The sequence below is a fragment of the Culex quinquefasciatus genome, chromosome 3 (assembly GCF_015732765.1).
Source record: "Culex quinquefasciatus strain JHB chromosome 3, VPISU_Cqui_1.0_pri_paternal, whole genome shotgun sequence".
NCBI classification, from domain to species: Eukaryota; Metazoa; Arthropoda; class Insecta; order Diptera; family Culicidae; genus Culex; species Culex quinquefasciatus.
In genome coordinates this window covers 50216955-50241063 of record NC_051863.1, presented here as the reverse complement: position 1 = coordinate 50241063, position 24109 = coordinate 50216955, and the positions used below count along the sequence as shown (strand labels likewise).

Below are 24109 nucleotides of genomic sequence, written 5' to 3'. Positions count from 1 at the left end.
TACAATTTCGCATTTTTCCTAGAGTTTTATCTTAAAGTCTATGTTTTTTTCTGTGAAAAAATCATTTTCAAGTGCCACCTTATTAGCCCTCAATTGTCAACTCACGATATCTCGGAAACTATTGGTTCGATTTTCAATGTTAAAAAATCAAACTTTGGCGAAATTTTGTGCACTTTTCTATAAAATAATTCAAATAAGTTCAAAATTTTTTTATATCATTTGAAAATGTCGTGTTTAGCCACTTCAAAATATTACTCTTCATTCTAAAAGTTCGAAATTAATTTTAAGAATTGAGCTGAAAATTGCTCAATTAGCTCCATATATCCAGCAGTCCATTCAACACCTAAACTCCCAAGCTCGAGAAAAAGGGGGAATTTGTTTGGAATTGTAAGAATGCCAAAAAAATGATAAATGGTACGAAATTGTCTCAGCCTTTTTAAGATTTTTTTTTATTTTTATTTTTTGCGACGATGTTTTTCCTTTATTAAGATTTTTTTTAAAGTAAAAAACTAAACATTTAAAAAAATCCTGAAAAAAAAACTTGAAAACTGTTAACTTTATCAAAAAGAGATGTAAAGTTATTTTCGATTGCAAATTTGATTTTGCATCTTAAAAATGGTTCTTGATTTTTTTTTTGCAAATTGTTAGGAGCAACTTTTAGCTTGTTTGAAAAATAGGATGGTTCATGATTTCTTCAAGACAATTGTTTGACATGCCAATCTTTACAAATTTATCGAAGACACCAACATTTAATCCCGTAATTGACGTCTTCTTTTTTTTTCGCGGATGAAAATGCCCACACAAATTTTTCCAAATTTGTTTGAGGAAAATCATCAGACTATCCAAGCCCTTCTCGAGCAGACGGCAATAACTTGGGAAAAACATTTTTTTATTTCTGAAAATACTAGGCCAATAACATTTTATGTTATTTATAACAAGATTTGTTATTTGTCGTTATCAATTTTTTGTTATTTGATTGTTATTGTAATAACAGACTAGTCACATTTTTAGTTATTCTTCGAACAAATCTTTGTTATTATTTTTTATTATTTTAACAACTAATCCGATCATCCCAATAACAGTTGGAGGTATTCTTCCATAACAAAAAATGTTTTTACAAAGTTGTTTTGGCTTTCAACCAATATCAGACCAATAAATTTTTTTGTTATAATAAAATAAACTGTTCTTAAACTCTAATTCAAAAATGGAATTTTCAAGAAGATTCCAAAACATTTTCTGTTATTTTAACAGTATTTGTTATGGAAATGGCATGAATTTTGTTATTACCGTCTGCCCGGGTTTATATGGACAATGTTCTACAAATGATAAGATGGGGTCTGACAAACCTAAAAATAAATATTCCGTAGATTATGGATGGCTCCTAACGTAAAAACTGGAAAACCATCTTGCGCTTTTTAATATTTTGTTTTTATTTTTAAATCGCGAAATGTTCATTAAGTTCAAACATCAAATGTTCATGCAGTACCTCGGTTTTGAAATCCTTTCAGTTTTGGGTGACAACGAAATCCTCGGAGATACTCCTTGGCTCGATTCCTTAGGCAAAACTGATCATCTGTGCCAAATTTGACGCTATACACCGTTGAAGTCTGTATGGAAATTTTTGAAAAAAAATATGGAAAAAGCAAAAAAATCTAATTTTTCCGGTGTTATTTATTTCGAAATTTCGTCAAGTGTGAGATTCTAATGTAAAATTTAAAGCTCTGCAATTTTGTCAAAGAGTGCAAGGCGATCGGAGTTGATTTTGGATGAAAAGATTTTTTTTCATCATCGTTTTACAGCGACACCTAAACCTTAACCGATTTGGCTCAAAATGCTAAATTTTGCCTAAGGAATCGAGCCAGAGGGATTCACTTAAATCATTTTTTTTGTCACCCTAGTGTACACACAATTAGCGGCATTCCGTGCAAAAATGCACAACATTGAAACCTACCTCGGCCCAGGTGTGGTTAGAGAAAAGAGAACAGAAAATGACGACGATGACGATGAAAACGAAATTCGTCAATCGAGAGTGGTTAGGCAGAGCGTAACAAGTGGCACATGACATAGAAATTAACGACTGTGAAACTGTGATCGTTTTGGGGTGTCTGGCCGCGATGGTTGGATTTTACCAGGCCAAAAATCGAAAACTAACTCAAAGAAACATGCCATTTTTGTCAAGAAAATGGAGTTTTCTCTAGTCAAAACCCAAAAAGAATAACTGGCAAAACCAGGCCCCCCATGAAACGGTATAATTCAAGCTACGAATCGTCTGGACGGGAACTCTCCATAGACCACACCGTAGCGGTACACCGCGGTAATCGTTGCATGGTGCTTCCAGGTCTTCGCGGCCTCGACGTCAAAAGCTGGAATCTTCGTGCACGCTATTAATTCTTCGCGAATAGTGAAAACAGCTGGACTGTGGACTGCGCGTCGTGGGTACACCCAAACAAAGAATTTATGGCAAACTATGACATGTAGCATTTGCTGTAACTACTACTCACTGACCATGTGACTGTAGAACAGTGGTAAAGGGGAATGATGGCAGTCAAAAAACTAGCAATGACAACCTGTTTTGGGTGTACACATTTTAAGCTTTTATTTTGATAATCTACATAGCGCTCTTGTTCTTTTCTTCTTCAAATTAATTGGAACAAGGCTTATTGAATGTCTACACCTTTAAGCTGCACCTAAGTACACCTCTTCGCCCAGCGAAGAGACCACACACTTAACATTGCTAGGAGGTAAACAAAGTCTGTGCAGAACGCTTTCAACTCCCTCTTCGGTCTGCTGAACATCGAAACAACTGTTAATCTACCCTGTATTGCATACAGAACTGCGCTGTGTCTATGCGATAAACATAACACAGCTATTGCGCATCAACCTGAGCTCGGTTTTTTTCGTTTTTGTTTTTGTTTTGCGAACCACTCGCCGAGAATGAATTTATTGAAAATTTATGATAATTGAAAAAGAGTCATAACCATAGCACCACAAGACAGGTGTGTGATGGCCGAGGCATATTGTACCGGGCCGGGCTGGTCCGTTATCATCGGAGTGCTAAAACAGGTCGGGTTGCACACATGAAGCCCGCCTGATGGCCATCGGGCAATTTGGATTTATGGTAATGGAGTTGGGTCAGTTAGTTGGACCACAGCCACATCAGCGCACACTTCGGAGCTGCTAATTTGCCAAGATTTGTGTTACGTGGCGATTGTTCTGGCTCATGAAAAAGCGTGCAAAATTGCGGGGACGACGAGCTTTGAATGCCTTATTTAAGTGTAAATTTAGCGGTTGCGGTAAATGGTGCACTTATCTTGAAAGGTAAGGGAAGCTATTTGGAAAATGAACCGCTTTTTATCTTCAAAGAACAGTTTCGAGCATATATTTGGCAAATTTTATGTAAATTAACTAAACCTTTAACTAAATAATCACCGATCCCTCTGTGCCTGACGGGATCGGAAACCGGACACTACTCTATGACTTCGAAAAAAGACCGAGAGAAGTTAGGTCATTCTGAAATGGGTCATTGGATCATTATTTTTGAGCGAAACATTGTCCATACATTCCCTTTGTCAAATGATGTCATTACATAATTGATTTTTTATTACAAGTCTCTTTAAAATTTTGAGGGTTTGTCATTAGGGTGACAATAAAAATGGGACATTTTAGAAAATCCTAAATGGGTAATTCTCCGCCAACTCACACAGCAGTTGCCCCGACCCCTCTTCGATTTGCGTGAAACTTTGTCCTAAGGGGTAACTTTTGTCCCTGATCACGAATCCGAGGTCCGTTTTTTGATATCTCGTGACGGAGGGGCGGTACGACCCCTTCCATATTTGAACATGCGAAAAAAGAGGTGTTTTTCAATAATTTGCAGCCTGAAACGGTGATGAGATAGAAATTTGGTGTCAAAGGGACTTTTATGTAAAATTAGACGCCCGATTTGATGGTGTACTCAGATTTCCGAAAAAACGTATTTTTCATCGAAAAAAACACTTAAAAAAGTTTTAAAAATTATCCGATTTTCCGTTACTCGACTGTAAAAATTTTTGGAACATGTCATATTATGGGAAATTTAATGTACTTTTCGAATCTACATTGACCCAGAAGGGTCATTTTTTCATTTCGAACAAAATTTTTCATTTTAAAATTTCGTGTTTTTTCTAACTTTGCCGGGGTATTTTTTAGAGTGTAACAATGTTCTACAAAGTTGTAGAGCAGACAATTACAAAAATTTTGATATATAGACATAAGGGGTTTGCTTATAAACATCACGAGTTATCGCGATTTTACGAAAAAAAAGTTTTGAAAAAGTTGGTCGTCATCGATCATGGCCGTTCATGGTCACCCGCGACAGACACGGACCACGAAACAAAGAGAAACGCAAAAAGTAACTTTTTCAAAAAAAAATTTCGTAAAATCGCGATAACTCGTGATGTTTATAAGCAAACCCCTTATGTCTATATATAAAAATTTTTGTAATTGTCTGCTCTACAACTTTGTAGAACATTGTTACACTCTTAAAAATAACCCTGCAAAGTTAGAAAAAACACGAAATTTTAAAAAGAAAAATTTTGTTCTAGATGAAAAAATGACCCTTCTGGGTCGATGTAGATTCGAAAAGTACATTAAATTTCCCATAAAATGACATGTTCCAAAAATTTTTACAGTCGAGTAACGGAAAATGGGAGAATTTTTAAAACTTTTTTAGTGTTTTTTTCGATGAAAAATACGTTTTTTTGGAATTCTGAGTACGCCATCAAATCGGGCGTCTAATTTTACACAAAAGTCCCTTTGACACCAAATTTCTATCTCATCACCGTTTCAGACTGCAAATTATTGAAAAACACCTCTTTTTCGCATGTTCAAAATGGAAGGGGTCGTACCGCCCCTCCGTCACGACTAAATGGATCGGGACAAAAGTTACCCCTTAGGACAAAGTTTCACGCAAATTGAAGAGGGGTCGGGGCAACTTTTCCCGATTTCGTGTGAGTTGGTAGAGAATTACCCAAATAGAAAAAAAATTCATAGTAATATTACATCTGGAAAGGGGTACATCTTTTATGTCAGAAAAAGTGTGTAATTTTACCTCTGCAAATGTTTTTTACCACTAATTCTGGTGTAATGTCGCATTTTCAGTCTAAATTGAGGTAAAATTACATCATAAAAGAGGTAATATTCAACCTTCTAAAATTACACCTTCCAAATTTACCCTTTTTTTTTGCTGTGTAGGGCACACTCCATGGTTCGATTCCGTGGGCAAATTAAGCATCTTAGCCAATTTTGAGCCCAATCGGTTAAGGTGTAGGGGTCGCTACTGAGAGTTGAAGCTTGTATGGGAATTTTGGAAAAATGTATAGAAAAAATCACAATTAAAGATTTTTTCTTGGAAGGCCTTCGAAGGTGGTGATAATGTCACAGTAAAAATTGTGTAAATTTGGATAGTGTAATTTTGGAAGATTGAATATTTCCACTTTTATGATGTAATTTTACCTCAATTTAGACTGAAAAAGCGACATTACAACAGAAAAGTGGTAAAATTACACATTTTCAGAGGTAAAATTACACATTTTTTCTGACAGAAAAGATGTACCCCTTCCCAGATGTAATATTACCATGATTTTTTTTCGGTGTGTGTGTGTTTCTGATGTGGAATTTAGCGCTTTACAATTTTGTTCAAGAGTGCAGCGATCCGAGTTGATCCTGAAAAGTTATTAGAGATGACGTTTGAGATTTTTGTATGAAAAGTTTTTTCACCAAGCTAAACGTTCTATAGCGTCCCCTAAACCTTAACCGATTTTGCTCAAAATTGGCACAGATATTTAATTTTGCCTATGAAATTGAGCCAGGATGGTTTTTAAAAAAAAAATTTTGACCACCCTTTGGCCATAAGAAATTGGCATGTTAAAATAGGTGTATCTTGAGAAGGAATTTTCTAATAGATTTAGTGTCTTCAGCAAAATTTTAGGTTATGATTAGGACTTTAAAAACACAAGATAAAATTTCCCGATTTTTTTATTTCTTTGTTTTTAATCACTTAACTTGAATTTCCAAAATTTGTTTTATTATTTTCGCCATTTTTCAATATTTTTAAGGCATCTTTTGCTCAAGGTTTTAGGATAGTGCAATATCAGGTATCGGAAATGTGAAATATTTGATATAAATGATCCATGGAAAAAAAATCGAAAAAAAATTTCAAATAAAAATTAAAGTGACTTTACAATTTGTTCAAAAAATGCATCATTTTCAAAAAAGGTAATTTTTTTCGATTAAAACATATTTTATGAAGTTTTTGAAAATCGGAGACGATGGGCGTTTTCGCCAAAAAGACATTAACCGAAAGTTGCATTTTTGCTTTAAAAAAAAATATTGGAAAAGCTATGGATTTATTTTTGACTAACATCACTTTTTTTTGCAAGAAATGTTAACTGCTTTTCTCTAAAAACTCACAAAAGTATTTTCGAAAATGCTAGTCATGTTTTAAAGAAATCAGAACTCAAATAAAAAAAAACTTCTCGAAGAACCTTTTGCCTTCCTCACTGAGGTAAGGCTATAATCCTGCTCTAAAATTGAACTTTTTATTTAAAGCTCGAAAACCCACCTTGATGTATACATATCGACTCAAAATCGAAAACTGAACAAATGTCTGTGTGTATGTGTGTGTGTATGTGTGTGGGTATGTGTGTGTGTATGTGTGTGTGTATGTGACCAATAATGTCACTCAGTTTTCTCAGCACTGGCTGAACCGATTTTGACCAAACCAGTCGCATTCGACTTGGTTTAGGGTCCCATACGGTGCTATTGAATTGTTTGAAGTTTCGATAAGTAGTTCAAAAGTTATGTATAAAAATGTGTTTTCGCATATTTTTGGAAGTTAAATAAATGGCAGTAAACTGAACCAAACATCATCATGCTATACATCGTTAGTTAGGTAATTGAAAGACCTTTTCAACGAGTGCAAAACATTGAAGATCTGGCAACCCTGTCTTGAGTTATAACCACTTAAGTGATATTTATGTACTTTTTTTGTAGCCGGATCTCACTTAAATGTATGTAAACAATGTCCGGATCCATCATCCGACCCATCGTTGGTAAGCCCAAGTAACATTTTTTTCCAGGAGTTCTACAAGAGCTCTTCAAGATAGCTACAGCATAGCAGTTTGGACCGCGGTAGGATAAAACTCTCTTCAAGTACTCTTCCAAACTCCTGAAGAAGTTTTGAAGAGAATTCTATCCTACCGCGGTCCAAACTGCTATGCTGTAGCTATCTTGAAGAGCTTTTGTAGAACTCCTGGAAAAAATGTTACTTGGGAAGGTAATCGAAAGACCTTTCCAACGAGTCTAAAACATTGAAGATCTGGCAACCCTGTCTCAAGCTATGACCACTTATGATACCACTTATGAGCCCTTGAGTGATATGTGCGTTTTTGGGTTTCCGGAACTTAACGAAATTAGACGAAATTTGTGTGCAAACCCATCATATCACATATCACCCATTGTTGGAAAAGAGTGAGGAAGGCACCAACCACATAGGTGGATTAAGTTAGTTTTTTTACATCAAACTAATTCTAAGAAATGTTCATGTTGAATTGAATGCAAAAACTGCAGTTTTATTTTGAAATTCTAATTATTTTGCAAAGAACTGCTGATACTGCCAATATGTAAGAAAAATTACTCTTTAAAACATGTAGAAATGCTATGTTCAAATGAATGCAAAAACCGTGAGTTTTAAGAAAGAAATCTATTTTAAGCATTGTTCAAGAACTGCACTTGTTCAAAAATAAGCAAAAACTCAATAAAAATAAACGAAACATTCTTTAAGCTGCTTATTTTTAAGGAATTACTCTTGCTCAAAAACACTCAAAAACAAATTAAAAAAAAACATTTCTTAAACTACGCATGCTTCAAAGAATGCAGAAACTCATAGAAGTTATTTTTAAAAACCTTTTTGTTTTTAAAGTTATGCTAATTATATTTACATGAAAGAATGCAAAAAACCAAAAAAAAAATGGAATGTTCATGTCATGTTGAAAAGAATGCAAAAATTACAAATTTTGAAAACGAAAATTCTTTTTTAAAGAACTGGTATTTCTGAAAAAAAAGCGTAAAAACCCTACAGAAATATTTGTTTGAAAAAAAAAGTGTATTCACTTAAACGCTGGCTTTGGTCCAAGTTTTCCCAGAATATATATTATTGTCATAAAAATAGAATAAATAAGTAAGGCCAGTACAAATTTTACAAATTGTGTCACATTTGTGATATTGTGTTAATAATAAGTAAGTACATAAAAGTTTTTGAACATGTATAATTTTGACAGATCGTGGTTGTGAAGATTTATTTTACTATTTTATCGAGTTGGCTTTGTAAGTGTACATTAGAGTGGCTTATTTATTTTTCACTTTTTAATTCTTCTCCGAGAAAGTTTTCCTATACCCGATGAAATTTTCTCAAATTAGAGATTTCTTATGGGTTTTGATCCGGGGAACAACTTTGTAGAACATCGCAAAGCACTAGAATTAATTAATTAGGAAAAAATTATAGGGTTTTGAGAAACTTTCTCTTAGAAGTGTTAAATAGTGAAAATACCCCATAGTAATTTTTTGGAAGTTCCATACTAACTTCAGGTAAATGATAATTTTACATGGAAACCCAAAATATGACCAAAAATCGATTTTTCGACACTTTGGGTCAATTCTGAGGGCAGATTCAGATTCAGCGGGCAAAATTACATGGAAAAACATATATTTGGACAATTTTCGAAATTCGTTAGGGTGGTCCCATAAGGTTTTCCCTTGAAAATTGGACTTTTTCAAATGAAGATATCTCGAGTTTAAAGAAAAACACCCTTGAGATTTTTTCAGCGTTTGTAGTGCTGGATCTCCTCTTTCAAATGCAACCTGGCGCTTAAAATTTGGCTTGCGCCTTTTCGAGATATTTAAGTTTTAAATTTGCATCTTTTTTACCTTAAAATTGCTGTAACTTTTGACCCTTAAGTCCAAATTGACTTGTCAGATAATAAAAATGTTTGTTTTTTAGCGCTCTAAAAGTGCCCCGAATGCCACAAAAAATCGCACCTTTTTGCTCAGCAACGCATTACGCTCCCATTATCCCATTATATTTTGACACGTTACGCAAACTCGCACTTATCTCAACCCTTAAACCACCGTTCAAATTGCATTACCCTCTCTCTTTCTCTCGTTTTCTGCGTATTTCTCAAAGCAAAACATTAACCCCGCGATGCGCACAAGTTCGAACCTCTTCGCATTCATTAGAGCTCGGGAAACGACGTCGACGACGGCGGCATTTCACTAGGCTTGGCTCTTCCACCCCCGACAACAACGTAAAAAGAAGAGTTAAAGTTGAAGAAGACGGCTTCCTACCCCTCCCCCCAAACCGGGGTAACATTCAATAAGCTGGCGAGGGGGAGTATTATTAGTCATGCTAATAATAGGCTTCTTTTCGGATGCAACATCGCAAAAGCGATTTCTGCTTTTAAAAACAAAAAGAGTATATATAATTAATTACCTGTTTGCAATGAGTTCACGTAAAAGTTCACGTCTCGTTGATCGTCTCCGGTGCTGTCTCTGTCTCTCGCGTGCGTGTGCGCTGATTCGACTACAATCCACAGAGCAACAAAAAAATACAGTCCGAGATAACAGTGATAACCGAGGTTGAGCTTCCACAGCTTTGAATTCTTCTCACTCACATTGGCAAGCCAAATGTTTCGACTTTTTTCTCTTCTTTTTGCACTTATTTCACTTTCGTGTTTTTTTTTTCTTATTTTTTGTTTTTTTTTTTCTTTATTTCACTTGTTTTTTTCTTCAATTATTCCTCTCTTTTCTGTTGTGATGGCTCTTTCTTCGCCCGTTACTCGCGAGTTTAATTGCGGGCCTTTTTTTACGCGAATTCACCGTCGAAAATTTTCCCTTTTTTTTAGCTTGGTACACAAATGCGCGCACGCGGGGAAAACGATCAATTAGTTGCAAAATTTTTATCACTCACTTTTCATTCGCGTGATTCGGCGCTTCACTCGAAATCCGCCACAATCAAATATTCAATATGTATTTGCTGAGTGCCTAAAGTGCTCACACGCGGGGGTGCTGTAATTAGAGGAGTCGATCAACTCTTGATGGAATAGGAGGGAGGAGCAATCGATTTTCACTTTTACTGTGCGCGGTCCAACCGGAACGGTAATCACTACCTAGAACCGACTTGGAAGGTTCAAAATGAAAGTTGTTGGCCTGCGGGGAATCGCCCGAGCGTGAACGATCAGCAGAAGTTTCGAGCTTCGGAGCCAGGAGTCATAAGTCACTTGTACACCACCACTGGATTCGCTGTTGCCAGCAGGGCAAAGTGCGTCGACAAGTCTTGGTTTTTTTTTTTTTTTTTTGGGTGTTCGGTGCGGGATATTCTCTTCTCTCACTTGAAGGGTGCAATTTCTTCGGATGCGTCCGAAGAAAGGTCAAGGCGAAGCCGCGGTGGTCAGGTTTATATTTCTGTCAAGTTTTGTAGTGGGTGTAGTTTCGGCAGCATCTGGAAGTGGAAAAATCAAAAGATTTCATAAGTTAAAGTGTCGATTTTGTCAATACTCTTGTTTTGAATTCGTGAATCTTTTCAGAAAATTGGACAAAGTGACTTAACCCTCTACAACCCAACCGCGCCTAGACGGGCTTCGATCTAAAAAATCGCAAAAATCAATTTTCAGCCTAGTTTTGACCTAAAAAATGCATTGAAAATTTTAAGGGTTGGAAGTTTCACTTGTTTTATGTGACTTTGCCAATGTTTAAAAAAAAGTCATATTTTTAGGGGTCAACTTTGCCTGTGTTTTTTACTAACATTCTAGATATTGTTAGTATTTTTTTTTAGTGTCCCAGACTATGCTTCTATGCATTTTTTTACAATTTAAATTATAATGGTGCCATTCTATAGCAGAAAATGTGAAAAACAAGCAAAAAAATGAAAAATTGACTTAAAAAATATGAAAAAAATGTAATGATAGGAAATAGTAGAATAGGCCAACTACTACCAAAAACAAACATTAACTAAACAAGATAATTGCAAATTAAAATACTAAAAATAAAACAAGAAAACCATAAAACAAGAGAAGTAGAATTTTTCGTAGAACAAAAGTTGCTCAAAATGACCTCCTAAAACGGGAAAACTTGAAAATTCGAAAAAAAATTGGGCAGTAGAGGGTTAAATTAAAACAATTTAAAAATCTTGTGCAAAGCGCCCTTATGTTTATATATTTTTTTTGAAATTGTCTACCCTACGATATTGTAAAATGAAAAAAAAAATGTTCAAAATGAAAATATGACCCTTCTTGGTTATTGCAGATTCGAAAGGTACATTAAATTTTCCATAAAATGACATGACCTAAACATTTCTACTGTTGAGTAACGAAAAATTACAGAACTTTTGAAACTATTTGTGTTTTTCTTTTTATTTTCAAAAAATGGACCTCGGATTTGTAAGGGACAAAAAACAAATCGAAGAGGAGTCGGTAAAACGGCTGTCTGAGTTGGCAGAGAATTACCCAAATGTATTAGTTGTATCAGTTTCAACATCAACTTTAATGTGAAACAAACACGCAAAATGAAAAAATGTAACATGTTTATTCACTGATAAATCTCAATTGAATTTACGGATTAAGGTTTCTTGAGAAAAGGTTTCGACAATCAAGGCATTTTTTTATACTTAAAAAATAGACGTTTTGGTATATTGTTCAATGATCAATAGTTAAATAATAAAAAAAATCAATAAATACACCCCTAAATGTACTGGCATTTTTCACCTTTCGATATTCACAAACTGTTGCATTTAAAATGGTTTGCGCTTTTTGGAAATATTTGAGATTTAAAACTGCATATATTTAACTTAAAATGGCTGTAACTTTTGACCAACAAGTCCAAAGTCATTTCTTCAAATACGAAAATGTTTGTTGAGCTTTAAAAGTACTTCTAACAACACTTTTTGCAAAATAAAATGAATCACCCTAATCGTGAACCACCCTTATTTTCAACCAAGCCAAAAGTTGTCCTTTTGTATTCGGGTCATCCCAGGTCAACTGAGTACACTTTTGGACTCGACCTTCACCGATTTCACCGATCTATCGATAATTAACAGAAATCTCAAGTTTGGTGCCGTTTGGACCATCCCTCTTTCTTTGGCACCGCCCTCTTTTTGACGATTTTCTCAAAACTTTTTATTCTTTTTCTCGTAACTTTTCAACTATTAGAGACTTTTTTGTGGTTGCATTTTATCCGAAGTTGTCCAAGGAATTCATTTAAAAAAAAATAACAACCCTCAAACTGCCGTTTTACGGCGATATGATGTATACGCCATTGGGGTGATTTCGCTGTGACACGATTTTCTGTTTTTGTTAATTTTTTCAATTTAAAATGACTAATTTAAGGTCTGCTCTGTAGAAACTGTTAAAAAGTACAATAAAAATGTGGCCCCTACAAAATTTCTTGTTTTTTCCTATTCTCTACGATTTTAAACCACAAACATCATTTGGCCGAAAAAATAGCAATAAAAAATCACTAATTTTACTTCCCAATGATGTATGTATACATTGCTCGATCAAAGCGGGCTTTATTTTTTGTGCCAGCTATTTTGACAGCTGAGCGGATCCCGTAATGCATTGTCCACGTGGATACTTTAAGGGGGGGAGGGTATTAGGGAGCGTTCTTTTATTACGTAACGCAGTTGGGGGAGGGGGGTCGGAGGCCGTGTTACGCTCCATACAAAATTTTTAAAATTTGTATGGAAATTTTGTTACGAGGGGGGAGGGGGTCTTAAATCCGATTTTTTGCGTTACGTAATAAAAGAACGCTCCCTTAGCGATTGTCTACGCTCCATAAACACATTTTTTGCATGAACAATTGTCCGCAAGGGAGGTGGGTGGGTCTAGAATTTTCAAAAAAGTGTCTACGTGGATGTGGATAAGGTGTCATCCATTAAATACGTCACATTAAAATCAGCCAAAATTTACTCCACCCCCCTTTGTCACGATTTCCCTATGCTTTTAACACGCAATGTCACGCTTGCTCAAAACCCCTCTCTTCCCTCAGAACGTGACGTACTTTATGGATGACGCCTAATGGACGTCCCCTCAAGAATTAAATCGAAATAATGTATTAAAATATTGGCCAGTCTTGATTTGGTCCCAAAAACCTCAAATCAACATTCGAACAGTATTGAATTTGACTTCTATCAATTCTCAATGTATACATACATCATGATGAGTAAAATTGGCGTATACATCATTGTTTGTTTGCTTAATAAAATGGGCCCCAAAACAGTTTTTTGAAAAATTCTTTCGTCAGGAGGTAGCTTTTAAGATTCTTTATCAGACTGTACAATAAAATTGAAAATGTCCAAAATGGCGCATACATCATATCGCCGTAAAACGGCAGAAATACCTTCCGATATTTTTTCTTTGCAGTTTAAAATTTAAAACGTGATTTTTACCCATTCATCTTCTATATATATAAAAAATTCTATATATATAAAAAATTTCGATGGTTTTGTTCGAACGCGAATCAATTCAACACGGAACGTCGGATCGAGGTGCTCTTTGTAGCGTTGGGTTCGTATAAGTCCAAGGAAGGTTCTTACGCCAAAAAGTTACAACTTTGGCCACTCTGGAACCGATTCCGGTAAATCTGCAGATTGTATGGGAAAAGTTGCGTAAAATCAAATTTCAATCACAGGAGGCTGACTAAGCAAACAAACAAGAAACGTCAGGAAACCAAAAAAAGGGCAAGACGAAGTTTGCCGGGTAAGGCTTGTTAATTTATATCTTTTTTCACCATCCTGTTCCTTGGACGATTGAGGAGAGAGGGAAGACGGGGGGGGTCTGCGATTTAAAAAAAAATGTCCACGTGGTTTATGGATGGTACCTTGCTAACAGACTTGGCATTTGAATTTGAATTTTGAAGACATGTTTTGTAAAATAACTTTGATTATAAACATAAATTTACATAGAAATTTCAACATTTTCTGATCAAGCCAATAAAAATCTAAAGTTTCCAAAGCATAAGCGGGCAAAATATAAATAACTGAATGTAACATATAAATTAGTAAATATTTCTTAGTTCATTTAATAAACTAGACCAATCAATTACTCACTATTTGATTTGACATTTTCAACCAAATCGGACTCTTATACTTTTACAAGTTTAAAAAAAAATAAATGCATTGAAAAATATATTACGAAATTTTTCAACGAGTGTGTCTCCTATTTAAACGACCAATCATTTCACATAAAATTTGTAACAGGCTTATTTTGACAAAGAACTTTGTCCTAAGGGCTCTATTCTGGTGAGGTGTCAATCCAGAAAACCGAAAAATGTCGCGCGTTACGAAAATGTTGCATGCTTGGTACTGGGGAAGAGGTCTGCGATGCAACAAGGCACTGTTGCGTGGAATTTTCCACACGGTTGAAACAAAAAGCGAATGATGAGGTTTGGGATAACCGGCACAAAAAGGCGGGGCATCCGTCACCATTTCGAGCCAATATAAACCCCGCTCGATCAGCCCAAGAAAATCATTCTATCGCTGGACGCCGAGAAGTGAACAACAACCTGGACCTGGAAGCAGATGGCCTGGAGGCCCAGAAGCAGTTGGCCTAAAAGCAGCTGGCCTGGAGCAAGGAGCAGCCCAAGCGGAGGCAGGCCAGCCGGAATATTCTGGCCACAAGACACGGAGTGGCCAGAACCCTCAGGGGTGTTCCGATGGAAGGCCATACGAGACGGGACAATATGGGTATCAAACTTCTTGGATTTTGATACTGGTGATGAACATGACCATTTTGACAGTGTTGGCCACAACCTGGAGTGGCCGGTGCCCTCAGGGAGGTTCTCCCGGGAGGACATTAACAGAACCATACGATTTTGGGCAATATGGGTATCAAAATTCATGTTTTTCAATACTGGTAATGAAAATGGTCATTTTGACAGTATTGGCCACAACCTGGAGTGGCCGGTGTCCTCAGGGAGGTTCTCCCGGGAGGACATTTACCGAACCATACGATTTTGGGCAATATTGGTATCAAAATTCATGTTTTTCAATACTGGTAATGAAAATGGCCATTTTGACAGTATTGGCCACAACCTGGAGTGGCCGGTGCCCTCAGGGAAGTTCTACCGGGAGGACATTTACCGAACCATACGATTTTTGGCAATATGGGTATCAAAATTCATGTTTTAAATACTGGTAATGAAAAATACCATTTTATAACAAAACAGCGATCGATTGACCGTTGACACTTGCAAGCGAAAATTGTTAATATTCGTTAATTTTTTTTAATTGAAAATTTTGGGGGAAATATTTAAATTAATTTAAATGCCAAGCGTCAAAAGCTTTAAAAATGCACAAAAAGCAGTGCATGAATCATTTGAAACCATAACTCTTTCGTGAATTTTTCGTTGGCGCTGAAAAGCGCCATTTTGTTAAATTGCAGCAGAAGTTGATTTTTGTGGCCATCTTCTCGAGCGTCCATCCAAGTAGGCCTTGTTTTCTCCTTCGACGTCGTTTTGGCAGCAATTTCACGCACACGCTGGCGTGTTTCTTCTTCTCGGAGCTCGCTTTTGATTTCCTCCAGTCGTTGATTTTTTTTCCGCTGCTGCTGCTGCTGCTGCTACGATGTTGTCGGTTCGAACGATGACGATGGAATGAAAATCGTTGGCAAAAATGCTGCCTTCACGACTCCACGGCAAAACAAAACAGCCAATCAGAGAGCGGAAAGATTTTTTGCGTGGGTCAAAGCACGCGCTTGCTTGTTCAAGGCTTACTGCGATCGATTGACCGTTTACACTTGCAAGCGAAAATTGTTAATATTTGTTAATTTTTTTTTTAAATGAAAATTTTGGGGGAAATATTTAAATTAATTTAAACGCCAAGCGTCAAAAGCTTTAAAAATGCACAAAAAGCAGTGCATGAATCATTTGAAACCATAACTCTTTCGTGAATTTTTCGTTGGCGCTGAAAAGCGCCATTTTGTTAAATTGCAGCAGAAGTTGATTTTTGTGGCCATCTTCTCGAGCGTCCATCCAAGTAGGCCTTGTTTTTCTCCTTCGACGTCGTTTTGGCAGCAATTTCACGCACACGCTGGCGTGTTTCTTCTTCTCGGAGCTCGCTTTTGATTTCCTCCAGTCGTTGATTTTTTTTCCGCTGCTGCTGCTGCTGCTACGATGTTGTCGGTTCGAACGATGACGATGGAATGAAAATCGTTGGCAAAATGCTGCCTTCACGACTCCACGGCAAAACAAAACAGCCAATCAGAGAGCGGAAAGATTTTTTGCGTGGGTCAAAGCACGCGCTTGCTTGTTCAAGGCCAACTGCGATCGATTGACCGTTGACACTTGCAAGCGAAAATTGTTAATATTCGTTAATTTTTTTTAAATGAAAATTTTGGGGGAAATATTTAAATTAATTTAAACGCCAGGGGTCAAAAGCTTTAAAAATGCACAAAAAGCAGTGCATGAATCATTTGAAACCATAACTCTTTCGTGAATTTTTCGTTGGCGCTGAAAAGCGCCATTTTGTTAAATTGCAGCAGAAGTTGATTTTTGTGGCCATCTTCTCGAGCGTCCATCCAAGTAGGCCTTGTTTTTCTCCTTCGACGTCGTTTTGGCAGCAATTTCACGCACACGCTGGCGTGTTTCTTCTTCTCGGAGCTCGCTTTTGATTTCCTCCAGTCGTTGATTTTTTTTCCGCTGCTGCTGCTGCTGCTACGATGTTGTCGGTTCGAACGATGACGATGGAATGAAAATCGTTGGCAAAAATGCTGCCTTCACGACTCCACGGCAAAACAAAACAGCCAATCAGAGAACGGAAAGATTTTTTGCGTGGGTCAAAGCACGCGCTTGCTTGTTCAAGGCCAACTGCGTGTTAATATTCGTTAATTTTTTTTTAAATGTAAATTTTGGGGGAAATATTTAAATTAATTTAAACGCCAAGCGTCAAAAGCTTTAAAAATGCACAAAAAGCAGTGCATGAATCATTTGAAACCATAACTCTTTCGTGAATTTTTCGTTGGCGCTGAAAAGCGCCATTTTGTTAAATTGCAGCAGAAGTTGATTTTGTGGCCATCTTCTCGAGCGTCCATCCAAGTAGGCCTTGTTTTCTCCTTCGACGTCGTTTTGGCAGCAATTTCACGCACACGCTGGCGTGTTTCTTCTTCTCGGAGCTCGCTTTTGATTTCCTCCAGTCGTTGATTTTTTTTCCGCTGCTGCTGCTGCTGCTGCTACGATGTTGTCGGTTCGAACGATGACGATGGAATGAAAATCGTTGGCAAAAATGCTGCCTTCACGACTCCACGGCAAAACAAAACAGCCAATCAGAGAGCGGAAAGATTTTTTGCGTGGGTCAAAGCACGCGCTTGCTTGTTCAAGGCCAACTGCGATCGATTGACCGTTGACACTTGCAAGCGAAAATTGTTAATATTCGTTAATTTTTTTTAAATGAAAATTTTGGGGGAAATATTTAAATTAATTTAAACGCCAGGGGTCAAAAGCTTTAAAAATGCACAAAAAGCAGTGCATGAATCATTTGAAACCATAACTCTTTCGTGAATTTTTCGTTGGCGCTGAAAAGCGCCATTTTGTTAAATTGCAGCAGAAGTTGATTTTTGTGGCCATCTTCTCGAGCGTCCATCCAAGTAGGCCTTGTTTTTCTCCTTCGACGTCGTTTTGGCAGCAATTTCACGCACACGCTGGCGTGTTTCTTCTTCTCGGAGCTCGCTTTTGATTTCCTCCAGTCGTTGATTTTTTTTCCGCTGCTGCTGCTGCTGCTGCTACGATGTTGTCGGTTCGAACGATGACGATGGAATGAAAATCGTTGGCAAAAATGCTGCCTTCACGACTCCACGGCAAAACAAAACAGCCAATCAGAGAGCGGAAAGATTTTTTGCGTGGGTCAAAGCACGCGCTTGCTTGTTCAAGGCTTACTGCGATCGATTGACCGTTTACACTTGCAAGCGAAAATTGTTAATATTTGTTAATTTTTTTTTTAAATGAAAATTTTGGGGGAAATATTTAAATTAATTTAAACGCCAGGGGTCAAAAGCTTTAAAAATGCACAAAAAGCAGTGCATGAATCATTTGAAACCATAACTCTTTCGTGAATTTTTCGTTGGCGCTGAAAAGCGCCATTTTGTTAAATTGCAGCAGAAGTTGATTTTTGTGGCCATCTTCTCGAGCGTCCATCCAAGTAGGCCTTGTTTTTCTCCTTCGACGTCGTTTTGGCAGCAATTTCACGCACACGCTGGCGTGTTTCTTCTTCTCGGAGCTCGCTCTTGATTTCCTCCAGTCGTTGATTTTTTTCCGCTGCTGCTGCTGCTGCTACGATGTTGTCGGTTCGAACGATGACGATGGAATGAAAATCGTTGGCAAAAATGCTGCCTTAACGACTTCCCATTCCCACCAGTGCATCAAAAAGCGAATGACGTAGGAATGGGATAACCGGCGCAAAGGGGCGGGACATCCGTCTCCATTCTAAGCCAATATAAGCCCGCTTGGTCAACCCTGGGAAATCATTCTATCGTTGGACGCCGAGGAGTAAACAACAACCTGGACCTGGAAGCAGATGGCCTGGAGGCCCAGAAGCAGTTGGCCGAATATTATGGCCACAAGACCCGGAGTGGCCAGATTCCTCAGGGGTGTTCCGATGGAAGGCCATACGAGACTTCTTGGATTTTGATACTGGTGATGAAAATGGCCAATTTGACAGTATTGGCCACAACCTGGAGTGGCCGGTGCCCTCAGGGAGGTTCTCCCGGTAGGACATTTACCGAACCATACGATTTTGGGCAATATTGGTATCAAATTTCATGGTTTTTGATATTGGTAATGAAAATGGCAATTTAGAAAAAGTTGGCCAAAAGCTGCAGTGGGCGGTGCCCTAAAGGAAAGTTTTCCCGGGAAGACATCTTTTGAACCAACGAGTTTTGGCAATATGGGTATCACAACTCATGGTTTACAATACTGGCCATTTCGTAAAAAGGTGGCAACAATCTGGAGAGCCCGCTACCTCACGATTGTTCCGATTGGGGGACAAACATCGAATTATAGAGATATCATGGTTTTTTTAATACGGAGCTTAAAGAGAAATTAAACGAAAATATAAATCCAATAATGTTTTGATTTTATCTGACGCATAATTCAACAAAATTGCTTAATTTTAAAAGCTTTTCTGCTAAGTTCTTTGTCATACTGGTCATGTGTAACATAACCACCTGCACCTTTTTTTACTAAATAATCTAGTTTTACGTTTTGGGGCGTCAAAAAAACCAAAAATATCTGGGATGGCCTGCACTCCTATTCTGATTATTTCGATTGAATTCCCAGCGATGAAGAAACTCTAGTTGTTTTGTTGATGAAATATTGAGAAAATGCCTTTAGTTATGTAACAAGCAATATACTACTGAATATTGATTATTTTGGTGAACTGAACTCGAATATGATAAAAAGAAAAAGTTCCTATAGGCTATTGTGTTTCATATGTTTTTAGGACCTTTTCAAAAAAAAACTCTGAACTAGAAAACTCTGGCTTGTTATTTACATTTGTTAATTTTCTATTTTTTACCCCTCCTCGACCATCGATTTGCAAAATAGCAGTACAGTCCAGACTCGATTATCCGATTGCCTTGGCAAATTTGACTTTGGATAATCGAATCTTCAAACCTTCGGATAATCGAGGCTTCGAATTATCGAGTCTGGACTGTAATTTCCTTTTTAAGTTGTTTTTTTTTAATAACTTTAAATTTGACATTATACTAAACAAGCGACGAACCTGACCTTGTTCTGGTCCTTGCCAATCACGCATTTATCACGACTTAACCCATTTCCAGCAACTGGTCCGGGCTCTGCTTAGCCAACTTAAAGTTCATTGACACATTAACCTGCTGTCACCACCAGCAACAACCCGATGGTCTTCAACAAGTTAATATCCATCCAAGCCAAAGTCACCTGTGTCTACTTCCGAGACTGTGCGAAAGTGCAAACTGTCCGGTTTAAATTCCAAGCTTCTTTTTTTTTCAAAACATACAAAACTCTCAAATTTCCACCATTTGGTCGCGTAGCAAATCGAATCTTTCTGCTTTTTTCTTTCTTTCCTTCCATACAAGTTGATTCTGTTGTTTTTTTTTTTTCTTCTTTCTTTATTTCTTAAGTCGCGTTTCCAAACTAGTTGGAATCGAGATCTCTTTCTCTCTTTGCGTGCACCTTTCGCATACCATTAGGCCGTTGCACACGAATACAGCTGAGCGATGCGACGGTGTGCCGTTGGACAGAGAGAACCACTGTGGAATTTAGGTTCATTGAAAAAAAAAGCGCAAGAAACAAGAAAAAAACATAAAATAACAACTCCAAAACCTGCTCTCGCGAGCCAGCTAGGCGCAACATAAACCAAAACCAATACCGGCGCATTTCAACATGGATCGTGTTCCTTCATTCTACACTGATTCGGTAACAAACACAAGCAACCTTAGTTGGAAAAGACAAAGAAACAGAGAGAGAGCAGAGGGCGAGAGACTTCCGCTCTTTTTAAAGCTGGGCTGGTTGGGTCTGGCCTCCCCCACACCCACATGAGTATGCTGCGGCGCACACATACTATCAAAGCAACATTAAGTCAGTGACGATCAGGTTTCACTGGTTTCTTGTGGTTGGGTGATTTTTATGGTATCTACCGCTCGATCGAATAGGGAAGAACAACTGCGCTGCAGCTAATTTGTGGCAATACCAGTTTACTAACTAAGAAGTAGTTGGGCATTAGTTGCTCGTCGTTGATATCACTTATGGTCAGAAGTCAAAGTGCTGCTTTATCAAATATTACAGTCTTCTATCTACTTCGACTTATTTTTGAGAAAAAAAACTTCGATCTCGATCTTTTTCTGAATACTTTCCCCTTTCAAAATTTCCCAAAAAAAATAGAGAATCAGGACAAAGAAACTAAATTTACACACAACGAGTTGCCGAATTTGTTTTTTTTTTGTTGATGAGAAATGAAATACAAAAAAATTACCACGCTCCATACAAAAAAGTTTTTCTTTTTTTTTTTTTTGAATGACAGTTTTTCACGAGAAGGAGGTTAAAAAAATTGTGTGGAGCGTAACACGCCTCCGATAACTATTTGAAGTAAGCAGTTTCAAAAAACCGGTGCCACGATATCTCAACACTGCTTCGACCAAATCGGCTCAAAATTTTGTTGAAGACTCGCTAAACCGGTTCCGTGTGCATGACGAAGGCCGATTTTCAAAAAGTTTATTAAATAAAAATTTAAAAATATTTTTAAGTTTTTCATATTAAAAATCGTCAGTTTTTGATTGTTGTATTTTTTTAAAAAGCAAAATTCAAAAATCGGGCTTCGTCATACACACGGAATATGTCTTGAGAGTCTTCATCACAAATTTCAGCTAATTCGGTCCATCCCATCTTGAAATATTGTGGCACCCGTAAATCAACTCTGTGTTTAGAGAAAAACGCTCAAAAGGTTTGACAGTTCGCTTTGCGCATGCCAAATTTTCAAAGTTAAATCGTTTGTTACTCAGTTCAGTCACGAAATAACTTCATGAAACTTTCAGGAGTGATTGGAAATCATCTTTTTAGTGGAATTAACATTTTTCCTTAATATGACATTTTGAGATTTTCTACATGTATGTAACCCCTTAAGTAATAAAAGAACTAAAATAAGTTGCATAATGAAGCTTTCAGCTTTTCAACTGATAAAAAACGAAAAAACGTTTGCTTCGTGGTCTTAAATCTTGTAAACTGCCCATGTTCACATATATGTCCCATATGCAACAACAGCAAACTGAGAAAAACGCAAGGGAAGTTTGTCCCACACATAAGGCTACGTGTTAAGTTTTCACGAAAAATCTGGATTTCCTCCTGATTTCTAGAACAAAGTACTGGATGTTATAGGCTCTTCTGAAAGAGCACACGATTTTGAACCAAACTGCATCAATAACTCAAAAAAGATGAAAATGCATATGGGACATTTATGCGATCATGGGCAGTAAAGATCTATTAACTTTTTCAAAACAAAAAAAAATCACAAAAAAAAAGTTGTTAGTTTAACTTTTTTGATTAATGACACTTTAATTGGCGCCACCCTAATTGGCGTAATATTACATCATAAAAGCACAAGTTCAAAACTTGCCACAATTTAAATTTAACAAACTTCTATAATGATTTAAATGTGTCCAACCTTTATCCATTCGAACTATTGAAAAGTGTGAATATTTATAAGAGTAAGAAGCATCAAAAAGGCTGCAAAACTTTCAATTATTTACATTTATAAAGGCTGTAGAAGGTTTCATAGACAGTCAGCCGTTTATCAACCATGATTGTATCAGAGAAAAAAAACATTACATTCTTGATTTAGAATGCATCTATCAAAAAAAGGTTTTTGGGTTTTTTTTTTCATTACGATTGACTGTTTCTGGACTATATAGCCAAAACTTTATTTACAGTCGTTGACCCAAGATATGATACCATCCCTTAATAACTTCAATTTAGTAAAATTTATGGATGGATAATTTTTCTTATAACTGATCGTAAATATGTTAATATTTGTTTAAGAAACAAAATAGTTTTCATAAAATTTAAAAAATAAAATATTTAAATGAGTTCTATCTTGACAAACTTTTTCATGCCATAACCAAATTCCCCACTTTTTCTAATCTTGTTCAAATAAAGCGATCAAAGCTCTGTCAGCTGCATATTAAGGTGGTAGTCCGTCTAGTAAACAAAGTTGTCGGGGTTGGATTTCAACAATAGGTTTTCTGTATAAAGTTTACCTTTTAGCACAGTTTCTTCGAAAAAACAAACTAAGAATAATGCTTTTTGAATTATAAATCAATCATTCCTAAATCAATCACCATCGGACCTTAATCGGTTGACATTCCGCATCGATCAACTTCAAAACTCTTCACAACACTGCCCGCCCATCACATTGCGCGCTAAGCTGAGCTATTAAACACCAACACACATACAAATACACTTACTTATGCTTTCCTTCTGCTTCAGCGCGCACGTATTTTCGGCTCAGCCTTTATGCTGGCTTATGTTTATGTTTTCAGGCTCCCCTCCGAGCGACTTTCAGAGACGGTCGGAGAGAGCCGACGAATTTCTTCGTGTCTTCGTTCCCCCGCCACACACACACACTTGTGCGTGTACGCAAGATGTGCACACAGGTATCCCGTACACACAGGTGAGATTTCGTAAGAAAGAATAAGTTTCTGGCTTAATCCACTGAATTTTAAACGCAGCCACACACCGTGTAGATTAGAACCGGATTAATAAAGAATAATAAACAGTAACGATAATGCACTAATTCAACGTACATACACACTATCAACAATGAATAAAACAAGAGATGAGGAGAAAAAAGCCCGCGGTCGTTTTCGTTCCGCCGTCACACGTCCGCTCGGTAGGAAAGTTCGAATGAGACTGAAAGCACACCGAGTCAAAAACAACGGACAACTGCGACGACGACGAACGCCACCAGCACCGCCACTAACACGCACACTTGCAACAAAACAAACACCAGCAGCACGCAGCAGGCACTGAGCTGAGATGCCGTTTCGGAATTTGAATGATTGCTTTGCTTTGCTGGGAGGTCTCTTCCTCCTGCCTGCCCCACCGACCCACCGGCTTGACGATCCCTCTCGCGCTCTCGTCGCCGTTGTCTCTCCTCTCTCAGTCGGTGTCGGTGCTGGACGGGGCCACGGACACACAAACACACACGCGCAGTATAATACTTTCCAGGTGTTTTATGTGTGCAGTGAAGCGTTGACGATGATGGTGATGACTACGATGATGGTCGCCGGAGAGACAAGATGGGCTGATAGAGTGACTCATTGATAGTAATTAAACACAATCTCGACGAAAATGATTTTATGGTAATTTTTGGTCAGAAATTAACACAACAAATTTTCGGTAATATTACTAAAGTTTTAGACACCAAGCCTCCATGGATTAATTCAAAGAAACCAAGCGTCTCCATTAAATGATGAATTTTTGATCTTATTTTGAATCATGACATTTAATGGAAGCGCTGGGTAACCCAAAATTAATGCATGGAGCGCCTGGTTTCTTACCC

At 37.3% G+C, this 24109-nt stretch overlaps 1 protein-coding gene across 1 annotated transcript in view; it reads right to left on the bottom strand.

The window, feature by feature from the left end:
• Positions 1–23478, bottom strand: part of LOC6053341 — a 142571-nt gene extending 119093 nt beyond the window's left edge. Inside the window, exons 1-2 of the mRNA XM_038259851.1 lie at positions 23013–23478; positions 9524–10531 (exon numbers count right to left, since the gene is read on the bottom strand). The gene's annotated coding sequence lies outside the window, so the exon portion shown is untranslated. The remainder of the gene's footprint in view (positions 1–9523; positions 10532–23012) is intronic.
• Between the last annotated feature and the right edge of the window lie 631 nt (positions 23479–24109).